Genomic DNA, 27,050 nt, shown 5'->3' on the forward strand with positions numbered 1-27,050 from the left:
TTAATTTCCTTGCAAGCAATGCCATTTATTTTTCTTCGGCTTTGTTAACATGCTTTAATTAAAAGATTTAACAAAGCTAAGGAAATAAGATGTTATGGGGGCATCGCACCCTGGGTTCCCTCCACAAAACAGCACTGCGTGACTGTGTCCAAGTCCATCTCCTGAAGGGCAGGGAGGGAGCCCTCATCCACCCGGGGGGGAAAGCTGCTCTTTACGCCCAGGCGTGCTCAGAGCCGAGGAGCTCCAGGGGCAGGAGTAGCACGGAGCCCAGGAGAAAGGGCGCCAGGGTCCATGTTTGTAGCCAGTGCTAACACACACACATGGTGTCCTTGGGCAGGTAGGTCATTCCACTGAGCCCCCATTTCCTTATTTTCCAAATGGGAGGGTGATATCTACACCACAAAGCTAGTGTGTGTGTGTTATTCTGGTAGAGCTGTCACTTCACATACTTCTCTGGTCCAAGCTGGTCCTTAAACAGCAAATGGGCTCCCCAGATTTGGATGAAAACTACTTTTAAAAATTAAATGCAAGTGTATTTTTACAATGGTAATTTAAAAATTCTGAAAACATACCTCTACATCTCTTGTGGTGTTAGTCAGCTAATAGCACAAGGCATTTTTAGTGGATCTGTGAGGTGCCTTGTTCAATTACAAAACACTCTGTTGTTGCAGTCTCAATGCCAAGGTGCAGGGCCAGGTCTGCTTCGCTGAGGTTGGAAAATCAGGTTAGAGGCATACTTCTCATCCACCAAAAGGGAGCAAATAGATGTCCAACAATTACAAACTATTACCAAAATGTCAGTCTTTTCACTGGAATTTTATCTCAAACTGTAAATTATTATCATGGTTGAGGAAGCCTTCTTGGTGGAGGGTGAGCTGGAACTGGGTTCTGAAGGATGACCCAAGTCAGGTAAATAGATGTGAGTGGAAGGCGAGATTTCCCTGGGAGCTTTTGTAGTTGGTGTGGGCACCCGACTGTCGGTGTGTGAGCAGAAGTGTAAGCGGTGAGGATTAAAGGCAAGCAGAAGAGCTGGGGCCTCGAGGGCCTCCCCATGCTTTGTGATATGTTTAGATAAATACTGCCCTTCCCTTGCTCTGTGGTAACTCATAATCATACATGACCTTCAGGATAAAAAATGTCAGTTTTAGAAAAAGAAGCATTTAATGATGTCTACCTTGATTTTTAAAAAAAGCAGTGCTAATGTTCTGCTGACATGGTAGGGACACTGAGGTGCTTGTGGGCTCCCCCATTCTCCCCTAAGGTGATGCAGACTTCATTATTCTAAGTGGACACTACCATGGTCAGCAGCATCACCCACTTTCCTTTCTGTGAATGGAAGACAAAGAACTTACTGTTGCTAAAGAACTCATGACCCAACGAAAGAGGAAAGTGACAGAGCTTCTATTACTCAACGATGTGGACAAAATATTTGTAACCAAAAGGACAATTCCTAACATCCTACCTGGAATCTGAATTCAATAGAACATCTTCTGGAGCATGCCATCGGCTTAGAGTTTATCATCTCTACAGCATGGCACTCTGTGAAAAACAACAACTGCATTTTTTGAAACAGTTGAAAGTTCCCTGATTCTATTTTGGTGACTTCTAACATTGCTATATACTTTCTATGATTAGGTAGATGTGATATTATTTCTCTGTTTCTATGCTACCCAATAAAGTACTCCATTATGCTTTGGCTGTGGATATTGCCTGTTATTGTTTTTCTTCCCATGGGCTCAAAAAAACCCAAAATAAATCAAAACAAAAATTCAGTCTGATGGAAACAATTCAACTCTAGTTCTGTTCATTCACAAGACATTTATTGAGACTTGTTTGCAGATGCTGAATTTGAAAGGGATTAGATGGGAGAGGCCAAGGCTGGGAGATGCAAAAATCCAATAGCCCAGGAGTTCAGTGCTTGTAAGATGATCAGAGTGATGATAAAGACAGAATACAAACTGAATAATCAATTTTAGTCAAGAGAAACAAGATGTTTTTATTGAGGGAAGAAAAAAGTTGGCCTAAAGCCTATTTGTTTCGGAACTTAAAAAAAAAGATGACACTATTGATAGAATAAAATAATTGGTAAGTATTATAGGTGTTTTATTAAATATTTTAAGTTAATTTATTTAAGGACCATTTTAGAAAGATTCTATGTGCTAAGTGATATAGGTATACACACACACATATATACACATATACTAATATATGTATCTGTATCTCTATATCCGTGTTTATCTATTGATATTCAAGCAATCCATTAAAAAGTAAGAAAGGGAAAATAGAAAAATAAAAACCATAGGGAAAAAAATAACAAAAATGATAATAAAATGGCCAATGTACATGCAATTATGTTGATAATTACATTAAACATAAATGGTCTAAAAGGCAGAGATTATTAAGTTCCATTTAACTTAAAAAAGACTCAACTATACCCTGTTTTCAGAAATATACTTCAATAATAAAAACACATATAGATTAAGAGTAAAAATAGTTTCATAAAATAATTAAGTAAACAAAATAAATCTGGGGTGGTTACATTAATATTTAGACTTGCAACAAGGAATATTATCAAGGATAAAGAGAAACATTATATAATGACATAAAGGTCAATTCAAGAAAACATAATAATTCTGTGCATATCTGCACCTAACAGCTGAGACTCAAAGTACAAAGTAAAAATGGATAGATTTACTAGAAGAAATTAACAGGTCCAAAATTATAAACTAAAGAAAACAGGCAACTCGCACTGAAAGGCTGAGGCACAGAGCAAGGATAGAGATCCGTATTTCTACACCGTCAATGCACACACAGTGCAGAAGCTGCTCTGAGCAGCTCACCCAGGATGGTAACTTGGGGCGATTCGCTAGGACTGTTGAGAACACTGAGGAGTTCGCTTGTGGCCCAGGGACAGGGTGAGGATGCGTCCTTTTCTTTTTTTTAACTTTTTATAATTTTGTTTATTTTTACTTTTTTATGGTGATAATTTTCACAGTCACAGACAGGATGTGCATGTGTAGTATATTCATTGTGCAATTTTAATGCTTATCAACATTTACCAATCTTGTTGGTAAATTCCGGGGGTGAGTTCACCAGTGATATTGGGTTCTCCAAGGCTCACCCATCCTTGAACCAGCACCAGGCCCAGCCTAGTCTCATGGGGAGAAGACAAGGAAGATCAAGTATGCTTCTCATAAAGAAAAATGCATTTATTTTAAGGGAATGTCCTTTAGTTTGAGGTTATGCTTTTTCTCCATTTCTGCTACTAGAATAGTGACTTTTTTATACCCATTTACTATCATCAGAGAGCAAGAAAATAATAATAAACCTATCTTGAACTTCAAACAGGTTTTTATATCTTATGTGTCCTGGAAACCTCAATGTATATGAACCATTAATTTGCGGAAAAAAGTTTATCACTGATCCATTAATGAGTCCAGAATACCAACCCTCCAGGGTGACTGAAAGCAGTTTCCCTCAAACGGCACATTCGAATCTCCGTGCCACTGTGCTGCGGATGTGTCCACCTCGCCCAGAGGCACACTTCACCAGGTGAGACATACCCTGTGTCGTAGGACACCAGGCAGTGAGATGCCATCTCTGCTTTTGTCGGTCACTGTTGCAGGCCATTGTCCAGGTTCCCAGCTCTCCGCCAGGTCCAGGCGCCCTACGAGTGAGCATCCCTCCCAGGCTCATGGAATTGTTGACCATGTTCAGAACTGGCCATCATCACAGCGAATAGAGTTACACTGAGAAGCAAGTAGTAACTTGAAAGTTAAATTAAAAGAAAGGGGGAGTGCTGCAAATCAAGAGAATTGAAAAATCCTTCACCAGGACCAAAGCTGGGAATTTTATCCGACATCTGCCCTCTGCAGATATGAGAACCCCTGCACGGGCTCCCTCCCCTCTTCCCAGGGTTTGTGCATTCCATCTGTGGGTGGACCGTCAGCCTGCAGGAGACGCCCCAGGAATTTCAGGGGCGGGCCTCGTGCTTTCAGGAAAGAACAGAACGACACCTGCCGTGCTGCCCTCCTGAGGCTGGGCTGTGGTCACCCACTGCAGCAGCCCCAAAATTGGTCAGGGCCTTCTGAAAAGCAGGAGGCAGAACCCTAAGGCGAAAAGGAGAGAGGTGGCAAATAGCATGAGGGAGACTGGGCAAACACTATGTTGACTGGCCGTGGCTTTATAACCCAGACCGATGGACAGGAGCATCTCAAGAATGACAGTCCACAGACCTGAAGCCTCGGGAACCTCTGCAGTGGGTGACTCCTGCTTGCTCGTGCATGGCATATTCCCTGCCAGCAGCCTGACAGGGGCCATGGTCTACCTGGAGACCTCTCATCCCTGGAACAATGACTTTGCTGTCTATGTTTCTCTTGGTATGCCAGCCCCTAGTTGAGTGTGTGAGCAGCTGCAACGAAAAACTAAAACAAGGGCAATGGCAGGCACGCCCTTTGCAGGGCTTGAGGCTAGGACCAAATAAGACACTTTCAGTCCTTTTGACTTTCTCTTATGTTTTTGTTCAAAGGAAATACACGGGACCCCAAATATTCACAATGAGCCGCGTTTGCGAATCCCACTTGTACAAGTCACATCACTAACTGAAGCTGCTTTCCACTGCCTTTGTTTTCTGCTGAGGTATAAAAATGAAAAAAATTAACTGTTATTTTTGTCATCAAAATGGCATATGCTCTGTGGACCTTGGAGTTCTGGAGGCTGAACCCATTCTCCTTTCCTAACCTCCTTGTAAGTCCCCTCTCTTATTCCACAGTGTCCTGTGTGCACTCTGTCTTCATTCAATTATCACAAGTATGTAAAGTGACTTTGTAAGTGGAAATGCTCCCAGGAGTTTAGTTCCCTCAGTAAAAGTCTAAACCAACACCTTCCAACCTGACACTAAAATACCAGTTCTTGCCACATCTTTGTTAACCCCTCTCCTTTGAATCATGTTATTGGTTTGTGGGTTTAACTAGAAAACAGGACTACCTATTTTGTAGGGTTACAGTGAAATTCAGAATAACTTAACAATCCTCCGAAGTTAGGCACATACTAGATTATTGGAAGCTAGTTGTGAAATATAAGATGCTAACAAGCGTTCGTGCTTTTTAGTTTTTAGGAACATGAGACACACAGAGGGCTTTGCTTTGCACTAATACAAGCAGAAATCCACATGCGGAAACTGAAAATCTGTGTTCTGTGGTCTTTCCTCAGGAGTCACCCAAGGAGGGTGCATGTACTTCCTTTTTTTAAACAAATTTTATTTACTTATTTTTAGAGAGAGGGGAAGGAAGGGAGAAAGAAAAGGAGAGAAACATCGATCAGACAGATCAGTTGCCTCTCATAAGTCCCCAGCCGGGGACCTGGCTTGCAACCCAGGCATGTGCCATGACTGGGAATCAACTAGAGACCTTTTAGTCTGTGGGACGATTCTCAGTCCATGGAGCCACACCAGCCAGGAAAACATGCACCTTCTGAGAGTGTGAGGTCTGGCTTGCAGGTGCAGAAAGTACCCAATTAGTGCAGGAATGGCCAAGCTTCACCTTAACTCACTGGCAACATGTTTCCAGGGAAGTTCAAGAAGTGTTTTAGAGCTTCCCCTGACATTTTGCAGAACGTGGTCATTCCTCAGAAGACACCACAGTTTATAAAGTCCTAAATGGCTGCAGCGCAGAAGTTGCTGGTCTCAGTTACTGGATGCAGGAGGTGCAGCCTGCAAGACTGGAGGTCCAGGCAGCAGAGCACAGATGGAGCATCCAGCAACCACATGCACTCAGACTCTTAAGGGTTTTTTTTCTCCACACTTGTGAGATGACGCTCATGTGCCTAGGTTCCTTCCGGAACACCAGCCCCCATCAACACTACCCATCAGTTCACAGACAAAGAAGGGCCAGAGCATTTGTGTTATATAAAACCAATCTCGCTTGGCAATACAGTGTGTTAAAAGCAGTGGGAGGTTTTAATTAGATTCTTGTATTTCCAAGCCCAGCTTGCAATATAAGCTTTATGAACAGAGAGATGAGTAATCATGTGGACATTAAGCTTAGGGTGGAAAGAATAGACTCAATCATTTCCTTCATCAGCCATCTTCAGAGTTCAAACCCCACTCAGGGCAGCCAGGAGATTTTATCTTGGGATCCCTGCACAAGACACTGAAATGGGGAGCAGGAAATTGGACTGTTCCTACACAGGAAATAACAGCACTCTGTCAAAAATCTACAGGAGAAACATGTGTTCAAATTTGCTGTCAGTGCCCAGCATATCTGATCAGAGGCCGAGCTGGGACCAAATTACTGCAGTCGGGTAACATCTGGGCAGGGCGGCATCCCCCGCAGGGTCGCAACAGAAAAGGCCGAGCGCAGTGCGCAGCAGACACGCACACGCCCTAAAAATGTGCACGCACCTATTATATGTACTTCAAACTTCTGCAGTGATTTTATACAACCAGATTTTGAAAAAAATTGATGTCATCAATAGTAATTCATGACTTACAACCAAAATAAAGGAAGATTTCCAGATCAAAATGAGGCAACAGGAATTCAATTAAAAACTGCTGAAACTAGATACATACATGTGACATTATATTTGACATAAACTATTATTTAATATGTATTATGGTGCATCATGTAATACATATTAGATAGTATATAAAGTATTGTATAACATGTAAAATGCAATGTATTATATCAATAGCGAACATTTTTTATCGTGTATTACATATGACAGTGTGGTCAACAAGCACATGGCTGGTCCTGAGGTCCAAATTTTTAAATGCCCCCCTAAGTCTCAGGCTGTTTTAGCCAAAGTGGAACCCAGGTGGATGCCTGATGGGCCACATCCCACACACCCCACAGCTGCTTCCCCTCTTCTGCAACAGAGGCAGCTTTTGAGACCAGCTCTTTCCTCCAACCTGCAGTGATGCTCTTGAGGAAGCCATCATGCCCTGCATGGCTTTCCTGGGTTTACAGATGCATTTTGGAAAAGCTCAGAAATGGGTTATGGGTTAGACCCATACACCTGGCTTGTAGGGACATGTACCTAATGCTCTCACTGAGTCAAGGCTGGCAGATGAGCTCTGGAAGTGGTAAATAATAACATCTCATGCAGAATAGCCACAGGCCTTCAGACCTCTCTTTCAGTGTCCCCAGTTGAATCGATGGATGCCCTTTCTGCGTGCAATAGACATATCCCTCAAACCCGCAATAGCGAAGGAGAAAAAGACAAGGTTTTTAAATGGACAGACACAATGTGTGTTGCTAAGGTTGGAGTGGCCCATACGGACAGCAACCCAGGCAGCTGATAGCCACCAGAGATAGTTTGAGAAGAGCTCTTCTAACCCACTCATTGCTTCATCCCTACATGTGAGCAGAGCAGGTTGTCATCCTAATGCAGGCGATTCCTATCGCCTCCGCCACAAATTAACAGACTTCATGGCACATAACACAAATTCAATCTTTTACAGTTTTGGAGGTCAGAAGTCTAACAGGGGTCTCAGGGCTGCTTTCTTCCAGCAGCCTCAGGGAGGACCTGTTCTGCCATGTTTAGCTTTCTGGGTCTGTATACACATCACTCATGGCTTCACCCTCCAACCTCGAAGTCACTGGCATGGCACCTTCTGTCTCTGACTCTGCTTCCCTCTCGTATCACCTCTGGCTAACTCCGACCCCACTGGCCCCTCTCACAAAGGCCTCCTGACTGCCCTGGGCATTCCTGAAAATTAAGGATGGTTTCATGACATTTAACTAGAATATCTTCTATAGCTTCTTTTGACATAAAAAGTAACAGTTGCCAGTCCCAGAGATTAGCATGTGGGTATCTTTGGGGGTAAAATTCAACCCACCACACCTATAGAATGTCTAATCATCATAGTGGCTGACTCATGTTCCTTGGGGAACAAGCCTAAAAGCCACAATTACCCAAAATAAAAATCCACGCACATGCTGCTGGGTGTGGTAAAGGCTGAAATGCTGAGATGTGTGGACCTGCTAAAAACTGTGCAGGCCCACGTTATCTCAAAAGCACTTTATTCCACAGGATTCGAGGGTCCAGTCTTCCATATGTCTGCAGAGGACAGTTGACCCAATGTCTCATAATGAGAAAAAGAGTGGTTCTGGCCAGGGTGTCCCTTTGGTCCTCCTCTGTGCACAGGTGGACCAGGGTAGAACTGGGTCTGTGCCCTCTTTGGGAGCAGATCCAATCCAAACAGCCAGCAGACCTGGCTTTGCTGACTGTTACAGTGAGGACGACTCAGTGGTTCAGGAACAGAGGTTGGAGACCCAGGCGTCGGGCAGGACCAGGCCCACTGCTGCCCCTCCTGTGCAGGAAGCGTGCGCAGGGGGACTGCCCAGTTCAGCAGCCCCATCTCCTGGGCAGGGACAGGGCTGTTTACAGGGCAAGCTGGTGGCAGGAATGAGGCAGGAGTCGAAGAGACAGAGGCCAGTTGCAAAGCCCTGCAGTATAACAAGCGGCAGTTGCTTCTCAGACGCCACCCAACTCTTGTCCATGTCAGTATGTGGACACCGTGTTGTCAATTTTTTTTAAAGAAGTGACAGAAATACACATTTTATGTAAACTTTGCAGATTAGTATTTTTTAAATTATTTTAGAACAGTTTTAGAGTTGCAGAACGTTTCACCCAGTACAAAGTTTCCAAATACCCTGTACCGAGTATCACCTGTTCTTGGCGTTTTACTGGTGTAAGTGGCTATGCCATCCCACGTCCTCTCTGACAGTGAGGGGTCTGAAGGCTTATGGTCATCCGATGCTCTGATCACTCCACATTATAACCAACACTTGGTGTTGTTCGTTACATTTGGCAATTTTGAGCAAATCTACTAGGTGTGTAGGGCCATGTTCCCTTTAATGTAAATTTATGATGGGGAACAGAGGTCTTGACTCTTGCACCTGCAATGTTTAGGACAGTAATGTTTATGTAGTGGCACATGTCAAATGATATTTAAAGATTTATTTATTTGTTCTTAGAGAGAGAGGAAGGGAGGGAGAAAGAAAGGAAGAGGAAACATCAGTGTGGTTGCCTCTTGTGCGCCTCCTACTCGGGACCTGGCCCGCAACCCAGGCATGTGCCTTGACTGGGAATTGAACTGGTTATCCCTTTGATTCATAGTCTGATACTAAATCCACTGAGCCACACCAGCCAAGGTAAAGTGATATTTATTAGTGAAAATACCACCATGAAGTCAGCCTGATTTTTAGGGAGATAATTATATAAAATAAATTCTACCTAGAGATTTCCTGATACAAAGAAATGATGATTAGTTTCCAAGAGGACCACACAGTTTGTTGTAAATCTAAGTACTTATTTGTTCACACGAAGGTGGTGCTGCTCACAGGAGCCTGTGGGTGAAAATATGGGATGGAGGAATGGATACAGAGTTCATTATTGATGGTTACTGTTTCCGTCCTGACATGGGACTCAAGAAAAGCTTAGCAGAAGCTCTACGTCACATCTAGTTTAATAAGAAAAGGTTTGAAGTCATTCATTTGCTCATGAAGTCATTCATTTGTTCATTCACTCAAAACTTATATTTAAGGCTCTTCTGTGTGCCAGCACTGCCCCAGGTAGGGAACACTGATTTGGATGACACCATGCCAGCCCGTGAGAGCTGACTAAGATCGCATCTGAGGAAGTCGGGCTGGTAGGGGAGACCGCCTGAGGACACACTATATAATTCAGTCTGAATGACAAGAAGAAACCAGCCAAGCTAGATCTCAGTGGAACATGTTCAGGTTAGTGATTTCAAAGGGGCAGGAAGGGGGGGGGGCAGGAGCCTGGGGACAGGGACCAGACCCACACAGCGAGAGCTGTGCAGGAAGAGGAGGGTTCAGTAGAGCGACAAAAGCTGGACTGGGCATTTTTATCCCAAGAGAGGTGAGCCTGGTTCTCAATCTTCTGGCTGCTGTGCCCAGAATGCAGTGTAGGGGACGTGGCGCAACAGAGGGGTGCTCAGGTGGTCCCAACTGCAGGACAGCCCAGGTGATGATGATGGCAGCTGCAGTGAGGGGAGATGAGAGAAATTAATGAAGTGGGCATAGGCCTGAGCGTTCCAAAGCATCTAAAGGGAGCCAGTGCGAAAGAGAAATTCAGGGAGACTTAATTCAGGGCTTATCTGGGATGGGAGGCTGGAGCAGGAGCAATCAGGACTTGAGCAACCTCAATTCAGATACCTCTGTGGAGGTGGTGAAGGGGGAGTTGAGAGACAGACTGTGCTGCCAGCTCGGAAATGTGAGCTCTGTTTTCCCCAGAGTGGATGGAGAAGGAAGGCGGACAAAGCCCCATCCAGAGCTTGGAAGGAAGGCCTGTGGCATCAGATACTCATTCTCACTAAAATGTTTGTTCTCAAAATTAGCCTGGCTTTTCAGGCAGACGCCATCTTCTGAGAGCCAAGCCAAATTGGCCACTTTGTTAACTGGCCTAAGCTGCTTGGTCTTGGGTTTTCCAATGTTCAAAGCTGATTGACAGTCATGGCCAAGGCCCCCAGGCAGATTGTGCAAAGGGAGCTGAGGGCTAAGGGAACTCAGTGATCAAACTTACCGCACTTCAGGTGAGGGGTCCCTGGCTCCAATGTGTCTTTGAGCAGGGCACATCCCCCCCAAAAATGTTAAAAGCCACTTAATTTGTTGGTAAAACTTCAAATATCTTGGGACCAACATATCTGATTTTTGGATACTGTAGATGCACAGATATAAAGACTGAAGAAGGTGTGTCTGTGTAGAAGGAGAGAAAAGGGTTGGTTTTCCAATAATACTGAAAAGGAGTAAATGTGGGACTAGGTGGGGTGGGGGGCAAGAGTTGTTTACTCTCTGCTTATTTCTTCTTTTCCTTTAATATTTTGCCTCTGGAAAAATGGTTGCCCCTGAGGATGTTCTATTTAACAAAGCAGTTGGAGTGAGTAGGGTTACCTTTCAAATCCTCCAGCAAGTTGATCAAATAGAGCGCTCCTGTGTGTAGCTCTAAGGCACAATTATGTGTAAGCAGGACCCCCTCTGAGAATTCATGGGAGAATCCAAAACTGGGGATGGAGTCGGAGCCCATTTGTGTCTTATTTAACATAATTATTCTAACAGCTAATCCTTTGCTACTGCATCTGTCCTCTGCTGCCTGTGCACAGAAATGGAAGATCAGACACTTAAGTGGTTCCGTTTCTGAGCTGCGCATAGGTCTGTGTTTTGTTATCTGAATGATTCCTTTGGATTGCAGATGATTTTGTAGTGCTATGAAACTGTACCTGTGTAACTGAATACCCAGTCATCCTTCTGTTTGCATAATGCTTCCCATTTTTACATGCTTGTATACTGTGTCAGTCCTCACCCTCACCCTCTGTGCTAAGCTTGGCAAAAAGAAATAATTACGTTTTACAGATTAAAAACATAGTGAAACTTAGTCCAGATCGGGGTCCCACAGCACTGAAATGGAACTAAGCAGACCAGCTGGCCTCGCCCCCCAGATGCCTCTCCCAGCCCTGTGACATAGGGGTGGCAGGACGGGCGCTGACGATGGCTACCTGGGGCTCCAGCTTGACGCCCCTCACAAAGCCCAGGAAACAAGCTCCCTCTGCTCCTCCTTCTCCTTCTCCTCCTTCCCCTCCTCCCCTCCACTTCCCACTAAGGGGCTCTTCTCCAGGGCAGTAACATCCACTTACAGCTGACTCCCAGCAAAAACAGCCACACCCAGGAATGTTGGCACCTAGAAGCCTCTACTCGTTACTTAAAGTTATTCACATATCCCCTCAATGGGATACAGGACAAACCTATAAATCCACCCAACAAAACTGACATTTGGCTCCTGACGTCACACGTGTGGTGTGTTATTGCCTCACTTAGGCTTTGAGCCAAACCCCCTCGTGTTTGCCTCGTGCAGGGGCACCAAGCTTCCCACCTGCTGAAAGTGTTCTCAGACATGAAACTTCTGTCTTGAGTGTGAGATGCTCCTCATCTGTGCACTGGGAGCAGGACAGGCCTACCACCCCCACGTGCAGGACACCCGAAAGATGAAGATGAAGATGAAGATGAAGATGAAGATGAAGAACGGGCATCACCTATGTTGTTAAGTGTGTCAAACCTGAGAGTCCCTAAGGATATCAGTGATGGGGTGTTTTGAGAGCAAAACTCTAGAAATTTGAATTTTTTCTCTTTTTGGAGTTGGAATTTGTGAAGGCTGACACAAGGCAGAGTCGTTATATTAAGAGTCTCAAATAATTATATGGTTTCATTTAAAACACTGAGAAAATTCCATTCAAGTTGAGTGAGATTCATGAGTCTGCAGTGACTGATCTTTGGTGGGATTCTTAGTGGAGGCCTGACAGGGTTTAGAGTGTCCTCGACCACACCCCTGCCTCTGTCCCCCTCATCCTTCACTTCTCTGGGCTCAGTAGTTTGCCTTAGTAACGGACAGGTCCCAGAACACAGAGTCAAAGGTCCCCTTCTGGCACATTGCTTGCCATGAGTGGTTCAGTTCCCACTTCAATGACATAAATTTTTCTTTTCAAGGGGCAAACTCGATAAAGTACATGTGGTTTTTTGAGTATCCCATAAATTTTATAAAAGTTAAATGTGCAGTGGCAACTAATCACCAAACAAAAGGAGGCAATACACACATGCCCACTTGCAGATTTATTGCAGTTGCTGAAGGACACTTTCTGACCTGGTTCCATCTGGTCCAAATACACCCAGTTATCCTGCAGAGGAAGAGGGCGAACTGTTTGCCCATTGATTGTACTGGAAGTGACCTATTATTTAACTTGACAGTTGAACTAAGAGATTTGTACTAATAATGACAAAATAGAAATAAAACTTTGAAAGGGGAGAAAATGTCATAGTGCAACTCATTTGGGTCTTGGGAGACAGCTCGTATTGTTACTGGAATCCTAGCTCAACACACTGAGGGGCTTACTGAAACAATGTCAAAATTCACTTTACTTTTGGAAACTCTCCATGTTGTTTTCCTGTGTAATACCATCTCAAGGCACATGGCAGTTTTGGACAGATGCATTCTATGGGGTTTATTCCCCCAGTGTAATCCACCCACCAGAGAACGGCCAGCATTCAGCTCTTTACCAACAGTTACAAACATCTCAAAGCTACTTTCGCAGCTAGACTGCCAGGCAGGGAACCTTCAGTGAGCATGTGCATGCGGGGGCTGCGGGTTCAGGAGGCTTCTGCAGCACCTTAGAGAATGCAGCCTCCTCTTAACGGAGCTTCATCCATGTTTACAGGAACAACCTGCACATGCTTTGTTCAGGACTCATCATGTCCATGTGTGGCGCCTACCTTCCTGAGTCACTCATCCTTTACCAATGGCCCTGCATTATCAGGATATGCATCACTGTTACCCAGACCACTGACACTGGTCACTCACGGATCTTCCTCCACCATTACTGCTTGGCTTTAGTCTGCCCTGGATACTGCCCCTCAGATATACTGCCGTGAATAATTATGTTCCCCACCTTCTGCTTGGAAAACTTTACTGAGACTGTGTGACACTTGTCATCTGCAAACTATAAGCTACCTTAATTATTTAACACACCATTATGCATAACTCTCCATGCCAATGCATATATGCATTTTTTTCAATTTTTAAATTGAATAAGTACTTGGAGATTCTGAATAACCAGAATTGGATCCGCAAATGCATGTGCTTATCTCCACGAAATCTGGAAACTCCAAGAGGTCAGTAAAGATTGTGAAGGTATAAAATAAACAGGATGATGAGTTTAAGAGAGTAGATCAGAGCAAAAAGTGATGCCAGCACGTTTCAAAGGCTTCTCTGTAGGGAGACGATCTGCCCCTGTGACTGGCCAGAAGACCCCCGGGGGAAGCTGGAGTCCTACACTTCAGTGCCCCCAGGGTTTCCTGGGACTTTGGTCCCAGTGGTCCAGCCTTCTTCCACACCACATTTGCTAAAATGACTCAGAGGGGCCCGACCATCCCAATCTGAGTCCAGAGCCACACCTTACCTGGTCTATGGGGACAGTGTGCTCTAAGGACCCCTGTCCACATGCAGTGCCAGCAGCTTCACTTAGCATTGCATCCTTTCTCACATCCTCTCCACCTGGCCGAGGGCAGCACCGATCTCTCTGTATTGCCCAGCACAGAGGCCTGTGGCCTTTCTATATGGTTCTTCCAAACCCAGAGGCCTTGCATCTGTGTGAAAACTCAGCAGAGAGTTCAGGAAAGATTAAATTTAATAGCATTTATAAAAATTAAAAAAAATAGTTTAAAAATGCAATGGACACGGCAAGTGTAAGAATAATTATAAATAGTTAATAAGTGGAGAGATTGCACAAGTGGAAACCATGTGAATATCTCTATGTAAATGTTCCGATCTCTACATAATGCAATTAAGTTACACAAACTATAATTAAACCCCCACCTACTACAGCAGCATCCAATAAAGCATGTTATAAAACAGCTTCCACAAGGCATATGCTAGAGAAAAGCTATGCACAATTCACTTCTCTTCCTGTTTGCACTTGAACTTTTCAATCAATAAGGTCAACTAAACAACTAGACCTGCAAGGACCTGAGAGGTAAGAGTAAGGCCCCAATACCCACCTCGCAAGGAAACCTCTGTGAAATGCAGCCCCCATGGCCACTTGCTGGCTCCCTGGTTACTAGTTGAGGACCTCTTTTTAACAGAGTGGTTAATGTCAGCTGGCATCATTTCAGTGGGGCTCAGCTCCAATTATGTGAGTAGGATTCTCATGTATTCAGCCCACTTGGGCATTCAGTCTGCAAAAAGAAACATAATGACCCCTGTCCTTACTTACTCCATATGTAGTGGGGAATAAAGGGATAGAAGCAGCTAAACCTTGGAGATAGATAACACAGAGTGGGGAAATAAGACAGATGGAGGTGGGATGGGATAGGTACAGACAGAGATGGATATGTCAGGAAAGGACAATGCAGGGTGACACTGGAGGACAGATCTGCAGCAAGTGACGAAGAAGCCATGAAGGTAACTGTGGACAGAGATTTCTGGTGAAGGAAGCTGCAATTGCAAAGGCCTTGAGGTGGGGTGTGCTCTGTGTGTTTTAAGAGCAGGATCAAGGTTGTGGCTCAAGCAGGGAAGATATGGGAATGAGCCGGGAGGGGAAAGTGCTCTCAGGCAGGGTTTGAGGATGTGACTGTAAGGACCCAGGTTTCCATTCCTACTTGGCTGGGGACTATGGGAAAGCTTTGAGTGGAGGGAGCATGGGGTCAACAGAGGCTGCCTTTGTTTGCCTTATACTTTAAGAGCAGGAGTTCTTCTGCCAGGTTGAGAAGAAACTTGGAGGGGAAGCAGGAGACCACAACTGCCCAGGAGTCTAGGTAAGAGGAAGGGTGCCCATGCCAGGGCCACAACACGACAGCTAGGGAGAAGGGCCTGGCTCCAGTGTATTTCCAGGGCAGTGTGACAGGATTTGTAATGGATACAAGAGAGAAACAATGCAAGGCTAGCTCTGCAGTCTGGCTGGAACGACTGAAGGACTGACCACAGATGTCAGAGTCAAATGAATGAAGAACAGTTTGGAGCGGGTGGGTCCCCTGGGAGCTGCACCTAATGTGTAGACTTCCCTGTCCTGTATCCAGAAAGGATGTTCATGCTCCTGACAACTCTCCTTGAGATCATTGAAATGCTAAGGTTCAACTCCAGAGAAGTCTGAAGGGTCGCATGCCTTCCTGGGTATATCATCTCCCCAACTCCTATAACCCACTGGGGTGGTGTTGATCTCTAAAATCCAAACCTGTTTATGAAAATTGCTGGAAGCCGAACACCAAATTATCACACACAGAGGCATCCTCTCCATGGAGTCCATGGCCCAGTTTCCTAATTTACTGACTCAATCACATTAACTAGTCACTGAAATGGGTTTGACTCTTTGGAGATTTTCTCCTGATTCCATTGGCAGCTGTGGGTGGTAGGATTCGGGCTGCCCGTTCCAGATTTGAGGGAAATTCCACAGTGTGTGAGTATAAAATGAGCAGCTCACGATGTGCTCGTGGGTGAGAGAAATTGAAAGGAAATTTTTCTCCAATAGCAGCACAGATTACGTAAAAACAGGATTGTTTCACTGTCCCTCAAAGAGCCTCCCATACCTAGTTTACAAAAGATGACTCCAGAGTCAAGTGTGGGGGCTTTACATGGGAATGCAGTGGTTAAGGGACCAGGAGGGGGGGATACACACACACACCCCCACTGCACACCAGGGGCTTTCCCAATAATGGTGAGACAGTTTGCATCTCACATCTGCAGCAGAAAGAGAGGGAGAAGTGGGAATGAAAGGGGGTCCTGGGCCCTGCCAGATGCTGCCGCCACGCCTCCCGCTGAGCCTGGAGCCCTGGGCCTCATGGCAGGCAGAGCAAGCTGTTGACATCCAGACTCATGCTACTCGGGGACAGTCAGCTGATCTGAGCCAGGGTGGCTCTGGTCCTCATCTGGGGAGGGGAGCGGAAATCGGTGCCCACAGTGAGAACATAGACCAGGCTCAGAACAGATGGCTGGCTGCCTGCTCAGCACTGTTTCTGGGGCTGTTTACATTCATAAGTGACTAATTTTGACATGTTATACTAGTAACAGAGTTTTTCGGTGTGACCCAGTAAACCGTGTGCCTCGTGCCAGGGCTGCGTGGTTCGGCTCTGGAGCCCTGAGTGGCCTCTGCTCTACACGATGCCACAGAGATGGCCTGGGCCACCATGATGACCAGTGCATCACTCTGGATGAGCTGTGTGAGAAAAACATGCCTCTGTCCTGCTTAGGGCAACGAAAACATTTAATCAAAACCAGAAGTCGGGTTTCCCAGGTTTATTACCTTCACCAATGTGTCCATGTTCACCAGCCTGCACATATTTGCAACAGCAGGAAGTAAAATCAAGAGGAAGAAAAGGAAGCAAGCTGTCACTGGAGACTGCGGATGGGTAGAGAGCTCCACCCAAGTTGGCCTTCCCAAGTCAGCAGGCAGGTGCTGATGGTGACCTCAACTTGCGTCTGAAAACTGAACCCCAGGGGTGGGAACCAATGGCCAGGAGACCTCGAAGCTTCTGTGGACAGAAATCCCTCTGTAGTGATTGGCCCTCCCAGCAGGTTGTTGGTGCCACACTCAATTTAGGATACAGCCCAGACACACAGTCATGCCCAAGAGGAGAAGACTGTGTGAAAAAGGACACCGGTGAACTGATTTGAACTGTGAGTGCAGTTCAGCTGAAGACAACTCTGGGCAAACACTCAAGCAGCTTCTTAAGTTTCTCAAGACCATTATGCATGTTCTCATTATGCAGCCTATAATAAAAAACAGCCAGAAAAATAACAGGCTGTACAACTCACCTCTTCATGCCCACCGGACCCTGTCTGAAAATGCACCTCGTATTAGGTGTGTGATGTGAGCATGAGAGATGCTGATGTTCATTATTATCACTGCCATTATTCTGAACCTGCCTCCGTGTTCCAGGTACTTTCAGAACTAGGATTCAGAAAGTATAGGAAAAGCATAAAAACAAGTGTTGGCAAGCTGAATTTAAGTCAATATTCTGCATTAGCTTCCTGTTAACATATGTACATGTATATTTATGTATATAGTGTGATTATGTTGATATTTATATACTCTTGACATTCTGAGTATTATTGTACCATACTTAATCTAATTCCTTATCAATTCTAATAGTTAATTAGAAGGAATACTATATCTGTGTTTACAAAGTATTCATTTTAAAGTCAAGACTGTGTCACCTCATCCCCTCTTAACACATAAGTAATTTTTCACATCATCCATACATTTTTTTCTCACCTGTGTGCCAGGAACTGTGCTTAGTATTTCAGGGGAGGCACAATAAAGTCAGATGTGATCTTCTATCTGAATGACCTAGACAGAATACAAAGTCATGACCTTTAACGTGACATGTCAGAGAGGTAGCCCTGTGAACACTGAATTCACATCGGATGCTATAAAAGTCACTTCAGGGTCACTGTAAGACAAATTCGATAAATTGCTCATTACCTGATAACAAAGTGGGCCCAGATACAGTGCAATCTAGCTAAACTTTTAAGCTAATACAAGACAAAAATCTAACCACCCTTTAAACCAATGAATCTGTCAGATTTTGTAAGTAGCTAGCTGTCAGGTGTATAATTTATGTCCTAATCTGTACAATTAGAACATAGTGACTTTAGAGTTTTCCCAATTCCTTCCAGAGAAAGTGTTAGTGCTTTCTGATACAAATGCTTATCCCAGTAAAACTGGCTTGATCAGAATAGCAGATTGGTATCTTCACCAAATTTTGAAGACACATTTAATCCACATATCCCCTGCTGCTGAATTGAGAGCTACGTAGCAAGAATTTTTGTTGGTATACATGGTGCTTACACTGTAGCTCTCATGTGAAGTTGATCACAGATACTGGGAAACCAAACTTCGTGCAGACTTAGACAGTTCCTGTCTGAAACCACCTACGTCTCAAGGGACAGTCTCCACGGCAGTAACCGGAGCTGTGATGCAAACCCATGGGCGCACAGAGTGGCAAACACTGTCCGGGCAGGGAATGTCTAATCGTGTCTCTTAGAGCTGGGCACAGAGCTGGCATCTGGGAGCTTTGCCATAAATATCTACTGAATGTTGGAGAGAGTCTCCGAATCGCGTTGACCCTGCCTCACTGCCCCACTGCAGGTGTTCTCCAGAGAAGGGAATGCCTGAGGCCCCTGGGCCCTGAATTGGGGGAAAGTCTTAAGAAAGATTTTCTAGTAACAATTTCAGAGTTCCCCTAAAAACTGGTTATGTTACTTTAAAGTACTGACTTAGAAATCCTCATTTTTAAAGAATGCTTTAGTGTGCTCCAACAAGAACATCTTAGACACTGTAAGTTTGGGGAGCATGTTTCTGATCAGCACTATTAGCATATCATGTGTATAACATACAACGTGCACATGAATATACACACCCACCTGTTCATAAGGTGTGACTCCACCTTGCTTTAGGGGCACCCAACCTGCAGCCCATGGGCCAATGTAGCCCAGGATGGCTATAAACACATCCCAACACAAAATCATAAATTTACTTAAAACAGTATGAGATTTTTTTTCATTAGTGTTTGTGTATTTAATGTGTGGCCCAAGACAACTCTTCTTCCAGTGTGGCCCAGAGACACCAAAGTTTGGACACCCCTGTTACGGCATTCAGCTCACTGAGGGAAAATAAAGTTTTAAAAAATAACATGAACATTCAGAGGAATTTTCATTGGCGTACACATGGTAAAAGGATACAAAACAGAAACTCAAGTGGTGAATGAAAAGGGAGAGTGCAACACTCACAGCAGCTGTTTGCACAGAGCACAGAGTGAAGCAATAAGAAAGTGTGGTCTTCCCTTCACCCCGGGGGGCAGGAATGTCAGCCCCGTCAGAGTGCCTGCAGGGAAGGAGGAGCACAGCATTTGCCCTTACGGACAAGGGAACAAAATCTGTGGGTGCGCAGGTCTGTGCATCTTAGCCCTGAGAATGGAGAAGAAGATGTGAACCAGGGTGACAATAAAAAACCAGCAGGGATGACTACCACTGGCTTCAGTTTTCCAAAGTGCCTCAGCAGGGGGTCTGGGACAGCACTGAGGGTGGGTGTAAAGGAGCCTTTGAGTGTGAAGCAGGAATACACATCCCAAAGCACAAGACAGAGCATCAACCCAGTCTGGAAGGGCACCAAGAAGGATGCAGTACTTGGGGAGGGTAAAATCTATGTCATCTGTAGACCATGGGTTTCGGGCACGTGTGTCTGACTGTGGGATCACTTGGAAAGAGGAAATGTGGCATGATGGCAAATCACGAGTGGTTTTATTCCGGTCCTACTGGTGAGGGCACCAGAACCATTGTGGGAGAAGAGCTGGATGCCATCAAGGCCCATTTCCTAAGTGGCTGCCTGAGGAAAGCCCGTCTCACCCTCCCTGAAGGACTCTGCACACAGCGACTTTCTCCTGGTTTCCGGGCATGGTCACCTGGCAGGTAGCAGGTGCGCAATTAGGCATCCATGGAATGAACCCAAACTGGAGTAACTGGTTGGGCTGCCTGCGGAGAAGGGCTGTGGATCGGATTCACTCATGGTAACTGCTGGTGGGGAGACATGGTCTGGAGTGAGAACGGGAACTTCTAGGTCTTGTCGGTAGAGTGAAAGTTTCTGGTAGCTAAATTTTGAACTTTTGCCCAGCATTTTTGCAATAAATGAAAATCATCCTGGGCAGAGTTTTGAAAACACTGCCTTTACTACTTGAAAGTTTCATCTGTTTTCAGATTTCTTCATTAAGTTAGTAATTGCAGCTCAGTAGACACTAACCCCAGTTCACACTTGGTCATAAAACTTATTACTAATGGCCATATAAACCCCCTCAGTTGCAAAGCCAGTGTGAAGCTCTGCCATGTTCTTATCCTGTACACAAAGCAAAGCCTAGAGAGGAACTGACTTGCCCACAGTGACACAGCTGTGGAGAGGGCTGGTCACACTATGTGCTGATGAAGGTCACCGCAGGTTGGGTGCATTTCTGCTGTAGCCGCAGCCGCAAGACCACAGTGCAAACCCCACATGGACACACGTCTTTTCTGCACACACCCCATCTTACCGCAGGATGAATCGCTCCCACGCGTGGCCCTGGCTGTGCCCTGCTGCCACCCACCACTTTTGGTCCTTCTTGTTGCTGTTGTTTGCTGACATTGATGCTGCCCTCCGGAAGAGCTCCTCGGGGGAAGCAGAGGCACCCTGATGCCCCAAGGCCGGAGGCTTCCCAGCAGCATCTGAGCAAAGGCAGCCCTGCCAGAAGGACCCAGGTTGCTAGGGAGATGGGGCTGGCTGAGGGCTATAAAACGTGGGGTTTCTATGTCTTTCAATATAGCTCTGTGATAGTTGAGTCAATACAGGATTGCATTATCTTTCCCTTTTTTATCCATTTAAAAGAACAAATGTGAGTGACACGCCATGGGGCTGTGGCCCTCAATGTCCCACATCTGTTCAGCCTGGCTGCCAGGCCCCAGCAGAGAGAACTAACTCGGGATCTATTTAGGGAAGGAGCGGCTTGCAGGGCAGCCCCAGGGCCTCCCGGGAGCCGTCTCTGGGATCCTCTTCCAAATTAGAAACATCAGAGTGACAGAAAGTGGGTCACAGTGCCTCTCGGACGCATTTCTCTAGGGCTCGTGGATAACAAGGGCAATCCTGTACTTGTCAAAGTTGAATGCCTGTTGTAGTTTATAAGTCCCTGTTTATCTGCTTCCAGAAGCGGCAGAACAGACAGGAGTCCGAGGGATTCACGCACAGTCCAAGGAGAGGCTCTGGTTGGGGTGCGATCGGTAGGAGTCCCCGCCATTCGCAGTGCCTGGTCTGGGGGTTCGCCTTCATCTCCATCTTTTCTAATGGCCCTGAGCACATACACCCCCAGACTGGGCAGAGCATCTCCCAGTCCTGAAGCTGGAGAAAAGGAAGAGCCATGAAGCCAGACCAAATATGGAATTAATGTTCAAACTTTCAAAAGTTTTGTAGATACGTCACCTAAGAAGTAACAACTGCTCACTTAATGGGGTGAAGAAACAAAGCCGGAGAGACTTCACGACTTGCTGCCACTCCAGTCAGAGGGTGCCAGTCAATAAGCAGGAGAAGGCGGCTGATACGAGTCCGAGTCTCACTTTCCAGCTACGCCCAGGTGCTCCTCCCAGGGACCGTGCCACCAAAACCAGAGTGAGCCAGAGAGTAGATGGGTTTATTGATTCACCAACTGGAGAATTCTTACCTCCCATAAAACACCGACATCAAGACAAGTTTAGAAATGTCTAAATATCTCAGTAGCCTAAATGAAACATCATTTCACTGTCATGTAACATGAGAAAATCTGGAAGAAAACTGAAGTTTCCAGAAAATTTCCTGTGCTTGGGGTTATTCCTCACGGTTTCTAGGCTCCCCTTCAAATACGGCATTATCTAGAAAGTCGGAAAGTCGGAGTGCAGCTTACATACATGAGATGTAAATTGATTAATCAATGGTAAATCCCACTTTTGAAATCTGCTTTATAAAACAGCTTCAGAACAAACATATTTACAGTAACTCTTGGCCAATTACACTGAGTCCTGAGAATTCAAGCTTTCCTGCCTGGGGGTCTCATCAGGACCAGCAGGCTGCCTGCCCTGTGCGCAGTGGGATTTTATGGTCCAGAGCTCGCCACTCTCCAGCCTGTCTTCCAATAGCTGGGAAACCAAAGGGCAGGACGCCTGGGCAGGAAGCGTGCCATCAGAGCGTTCTCAGAAGACAGGGCGTTTTTACAGGCATTTGTGGAGACAGTTAGCAGCACCAGCCTGTGGTGCACGGAGGCTGAGACTGCAGCACATTGGCTCCTTCTCTTCTCTTTTGGGACTGGCGGACTTCACGGGAGGTCCTCAGGCAATCTTCTGGCTTTGAGACTTTGTGACCCAAAGCCACAGTTTGGAAGGAATGACGGTGGGTCAGTGACATGGGTTACCTGCTGGACCAACACAACAGAGGCACCCCCCCCCATGATAAGGGCGCTCGGGGTCTGTGATGAGTCGGGGGCGGTTGTAATAAATCCCGAGGGGAGCCTGAAGAGGCCCAGGCTGTGGCCTGACCCTTACCCTACAGATAAGTAGCGAGTGACCCAGCTGTGCCCCATTGTCATGGACTTAAAAACATGGACCATGTTGTTGGAAAGGAATGTGGCCCAAGTTTTATGACAAAAATTCCTGGCACTCTGGTTAGAGGATGAAGGATAGGACATGAGCCTTGGAAGTTAAAGAAAGTGAGCCATGCAGCAGTTCTTATAGAAGCTCTGAGATCTATAATTTGGGGTCCCTCTCCTTCAAACGACTTCTGCTCTCACAGCGTCTCCCCTGGAACTGGGGGATAAGAATGGTGTATCACAGGGATCCTATAAATAAACAATCCATCTTCTCTTGATCCATGGACCTGGAATTTGCTGCCAGGATAAAACAAGCACAGATTTAAAAACATACCATGCATCGCGGAGTCCCCTAGAGCAGGGCCTGACCCCCAGGCTGCAGACCAGTACTGGTCCATGCCTGTTGGGAACCAGGCTGCACAACAGGAGGTGAGTGAACAAAACTTCACTCACATTACCCCCTGAGCTCTGCCTCCTATTCCCCAACCCTGGTCCATGGAAAAATTGTCTTCCATGAAACCAGTCCATGGTGCCAAAAAGACTGGGGACTAGTTCCATAGGAGACTCTGTGTTGGAGGACTGTTCACCTCAGCCACTGAACATGGTGACATGGAGGAGGCAGGGTGCTGTACCCCTTTTCTGCTTTCTTTGCCTTCTGAGCACCCAAACGCTGTCGTACTTTGAACCCTTCTCCATCACGCAGGGACTTGTATGGTCAGAGAGCACCCCTCATCATCCCTAGGGTCTGGTTGTTGTGAAAGAAGCTCCTGAGGCACGAAAGAACTGTCTCTGCATCTGGCAGTGCAGAGAATGACATTTGCTGTGCATGGTGTGAGGTGGGGCAGAAGGAGAAGGGGCCATCGGGCCATGGTCCTGGGTGTCCCTCCAGGTGCCAGCAGATACTTCTCAGTCCAGCCTTTTCCTGCTGCTTCCTTCTTTCTTTCAGACAATGTCCAGAGCCCAGAGGCCCACGGCATGGCTGCCAGCCTTACCCCTGGGATACGGCTTATGGGATGAATTAGAAGTGGACTCAGTGGGGGTGTTTATTTTATATATAATCTTGGAAGACTTCCCTTTCCAAAAGAGAGCTCATTTTTCTCTGTTCTATAAATGTTATTTCACTCTCTACAGTCAAGAAAGAAAAGTTTGATTAATTGCCAAGTGGCTGAGCTTGTCCAGAAAAGCATTACGTTTGCAAGTCTCAGCCCTGGACAAAGGAACGGCCAGTGTGTCTATCCATCTGAGAAGCCCCTCTTCAGCCCTCAAAGCTGTTCACCTTTGTTGTGGGGCCTCCAGATAGCAGGATCGCTAATGTGAGAAAAATAAGAACCAGGTCCCCCTCTCCTTGTGCTCCTGGAAGTCTGATTCTGAGTTCTTCTTTCCATACCTGGTCTAGGTTCTAATTGAAATCAGATTGACCCCTAGACTTAAGAGCAGAGAGACCCAGAAAATCTAAGATGCCAAGAGCTGAGGGCATGATAAGCAATAAAGATCTGATAGGATGTCATGTCCAACCGAGCGTACTAAGCATCCAGTTTTCAGAAAATCTCCCCAGAGAAAATACCCACGAGCAAGGACAGGTTTTTAACAGTAAGTACTGGGTGGCCACAAAGAGATTGGAATAGAGACTTTATCAGCCAAAGGGCCTTTGAGATGAATGAACAGATGAAACAGACGTCAAAGTGGATTCAGCACATCACAGCACGTGCCACAGTCGGCTGTGGGCAGCAGACAGACAGACAGACAGAGACTGGTGGCAGGCACGATGGACCCACCAGCTGTGTGCAGTCTCCTCCCTTCTTTGTGAGTGAGCAGTGTGTCTGCAGCCTGGTTTGGCACACACGTGACAAGGGCACCGTGGCGAGCAGACAAAGAAGGGGAGAATAATGGAGGTGCCCACACAACCCACTGTGAGCTGGCAGATGCTGCTGGCTCCCTCTCCACCTGGCCTGGCCATGCTCTCTAGGCACTTGCTGCAGGAACTGGGGGCTGCAGCCTCGGCCGGGGTGTGGGGTGGTGTGGGAAACAGCATGGTGCCCCAAAGAGGGGAGTTCAAGGAGAAAAAGAAACAAGAAAGGCAGGCCCTGTCCTTGGAACACGGGGCACTATTGAGCACTGGGCCTTATGCATTCACACCTTGATATCTGAGCACACTGTCAACCCAGGCCTTCAGTGACTGCTCAGGACTGCCCCTTTTGTTCCAGGCTCCTGATCCAACAAATGTCCTCTCATTACCAACTCCCCCGGCAGCCTGCAGAACAATGGATGACCAGATCCACATGTACTTTGCAGCCAGATGTTACAGCCCCAGCAACACCTGGAAGAGAAGCAGGGTGGAAAGCAGGTGACCTTCAAACGTGAGCTGAGACACCTGGCTGCTGAGCAGTAGGTATCCACGCACTGCAGCGACTATGGAGCTGCTCTGACCACCACAGCTGCTTGTAGAGGAGACGCCAACCTCCCCAGCTTGCTGCTGCGAGGGCTCCTAAGGAACCATCTGTCAGGGCACTGAAGGAAACTTTGCATATGTGGGACGTTGGGTAAACCCCAAATCCTTTCCCACTTCCCCACTGCAGGTGTATGACTATCAGGGTCCCAGTCACAGGGTATCACTGACCACTGACTGTGTGTTAATAGCAGTGGGTATGTAGGGTATCAGTGATGATCGTGGAAACCTAGGAGGGGGTCTCCTCTCCCCGGTGTATCCTTGGAGAGCGCTGAGGCTAAGAGAAGTCCATGGACTTGCCCAGCACCACACAGCACGCAGGCCTCCGGCCCTGCTCGGGTCTGCTGCCAGATCCCCTGCTCTCACCAGGTCTCATTGCTTCTATGAGAAATTGAGAGGAGGATCTATCTTCATATATCTTGACCTCAGAGCAACACCATTTCCTGTTGACATCTAGTTTAGAAAGTCACATAGTATATGTTAATATATTATTGAAACCAATGTTGTACTCCTCTAAGCCTTGAAAGGCATGCACTGTCATTCTAGGTATAATTTATGACATTAGTTTCAGGGTGACTCTGCCTCTGCTTCTGGGTGAGTTGAGGGTGCAACACCGCCCACCACTGAAACTGCTACAACAATGAATGACGTACATACACGTGAACTACTAACACGGGGCCCCAGCAGATGGCCATGCAGGGAAGTCCTGGGCCACAAAAACTGGTGGTTGATACTGGTTTATTGTCACTTTCATGTCCCTTTAGGCTCTGCTAAGGCTCCAGGGAGGCTATCTAGGGTCTTCTGAGTCATCACCTTCCTGCTCCATTCAGCTCTTCCTATCCCAGAATCTTATAGCTTCTCCAACAGTACCTGGGAATGAAGACCAACACCCACTCTGGACTCAGACCCCTCCAATAATTCCAACTGCCCCAAAGGGCCAGACACCCGATTTCTGAGCTCCTCAGCATCTAAGTGGCCTCCCATCACCAGCTCAGTCACAGAGTCCCATTCACAGGTGTGAGGGAAGCTCCAGAAAAGCCTTGCCCTTGTTCGCTGTCTAGCATACCTGGTGCCTTTGGATTCTCTCTGCGAGTACTTTCCCTTCTACGTGTCCTCACTGCAGTGACTTCTGAGAATAAGAGACAGACAAGGGCTCTGGCTTCACTCTGGCTCAGGCATCACCCACTCAGCTCCTATTGGGCTGGCCGGGTTAATTGGCCCTAGTTTCAGGGTTGCGACAACTTGTAGAATTTCACAAGAGGCTTCAGCTCGGAGAGGAGAATGACAGAGGGGTTTTTCTGACCCACTTGAGCAGACAGAGGGGTTTTAAGGATAGCAAAAAGGCCCTTGGCCTTTCAGTTCATGAAATATCAGTGGTTCATTTTGTGGTGGACTGGGGATCAGCAATTTTAGCTGGAGGTCCCCTCAAAGAGAGGAGGAAAAGCTAATGAAGGAGCCTGTCCTTCTACCCTGGGAATCTGGCCCCATGGGTGGGTGAGATGGGTGGTGGGACTGTCGCTCTGCAGAGTCACTTCTCCTGGGTCCTGGAGTCCTCTGCTCCCCTTTTGGCACCTAAAACAAACGGACTAATTAAAAGCATACACCTCTGGGGCTCCTCTCAGAGGTGGTCAGATCAGCAACTGAGCCAAGGTCAAAGCAGAACAAGAAACAATCTTCTTAGCTTCTGTTTTCCAACTTCAGATTTTACAGATTCTTTTTTCAAAATATTGGGGAAAAGCCCCCAAATCACACGACTTAGGTAAGACATCCTTTGAGTCCAAGTTTGGTTCTGGAGGCAGTCCCCATCTTTGAGAGTTTTGTAAGCCCAGGGCATCCTGGGCTCGTCTCTCCACAGACCACCAGGCCAGTGTCTCTAATCCTTGCTGAGGCTGCGGTCCCAGGGTTTCCTCAGTGCCACTACCTGAAGGTTCTGTTACCAAGAGGTGTTGGCATTTTTCTCCATCAAC

Source organism: Artibeus jamaicensis, unplaced genomic scaffold (assembly GCF_021234435.1).
Source record: "Artibeus jamaicensis isolate MK-2021 breed Jamaican fruit bat unplaced genomic scaffold, CSHL_Jam_final scaffold_369, whole genome shotgun sequence".
Taxonomy (NCBI): Eukaryota; Metazoa; Chordata; class Mammalia; order Chiroptera; family Phyllostomidae; genus Artibeus; species Artibeus jamaicensis.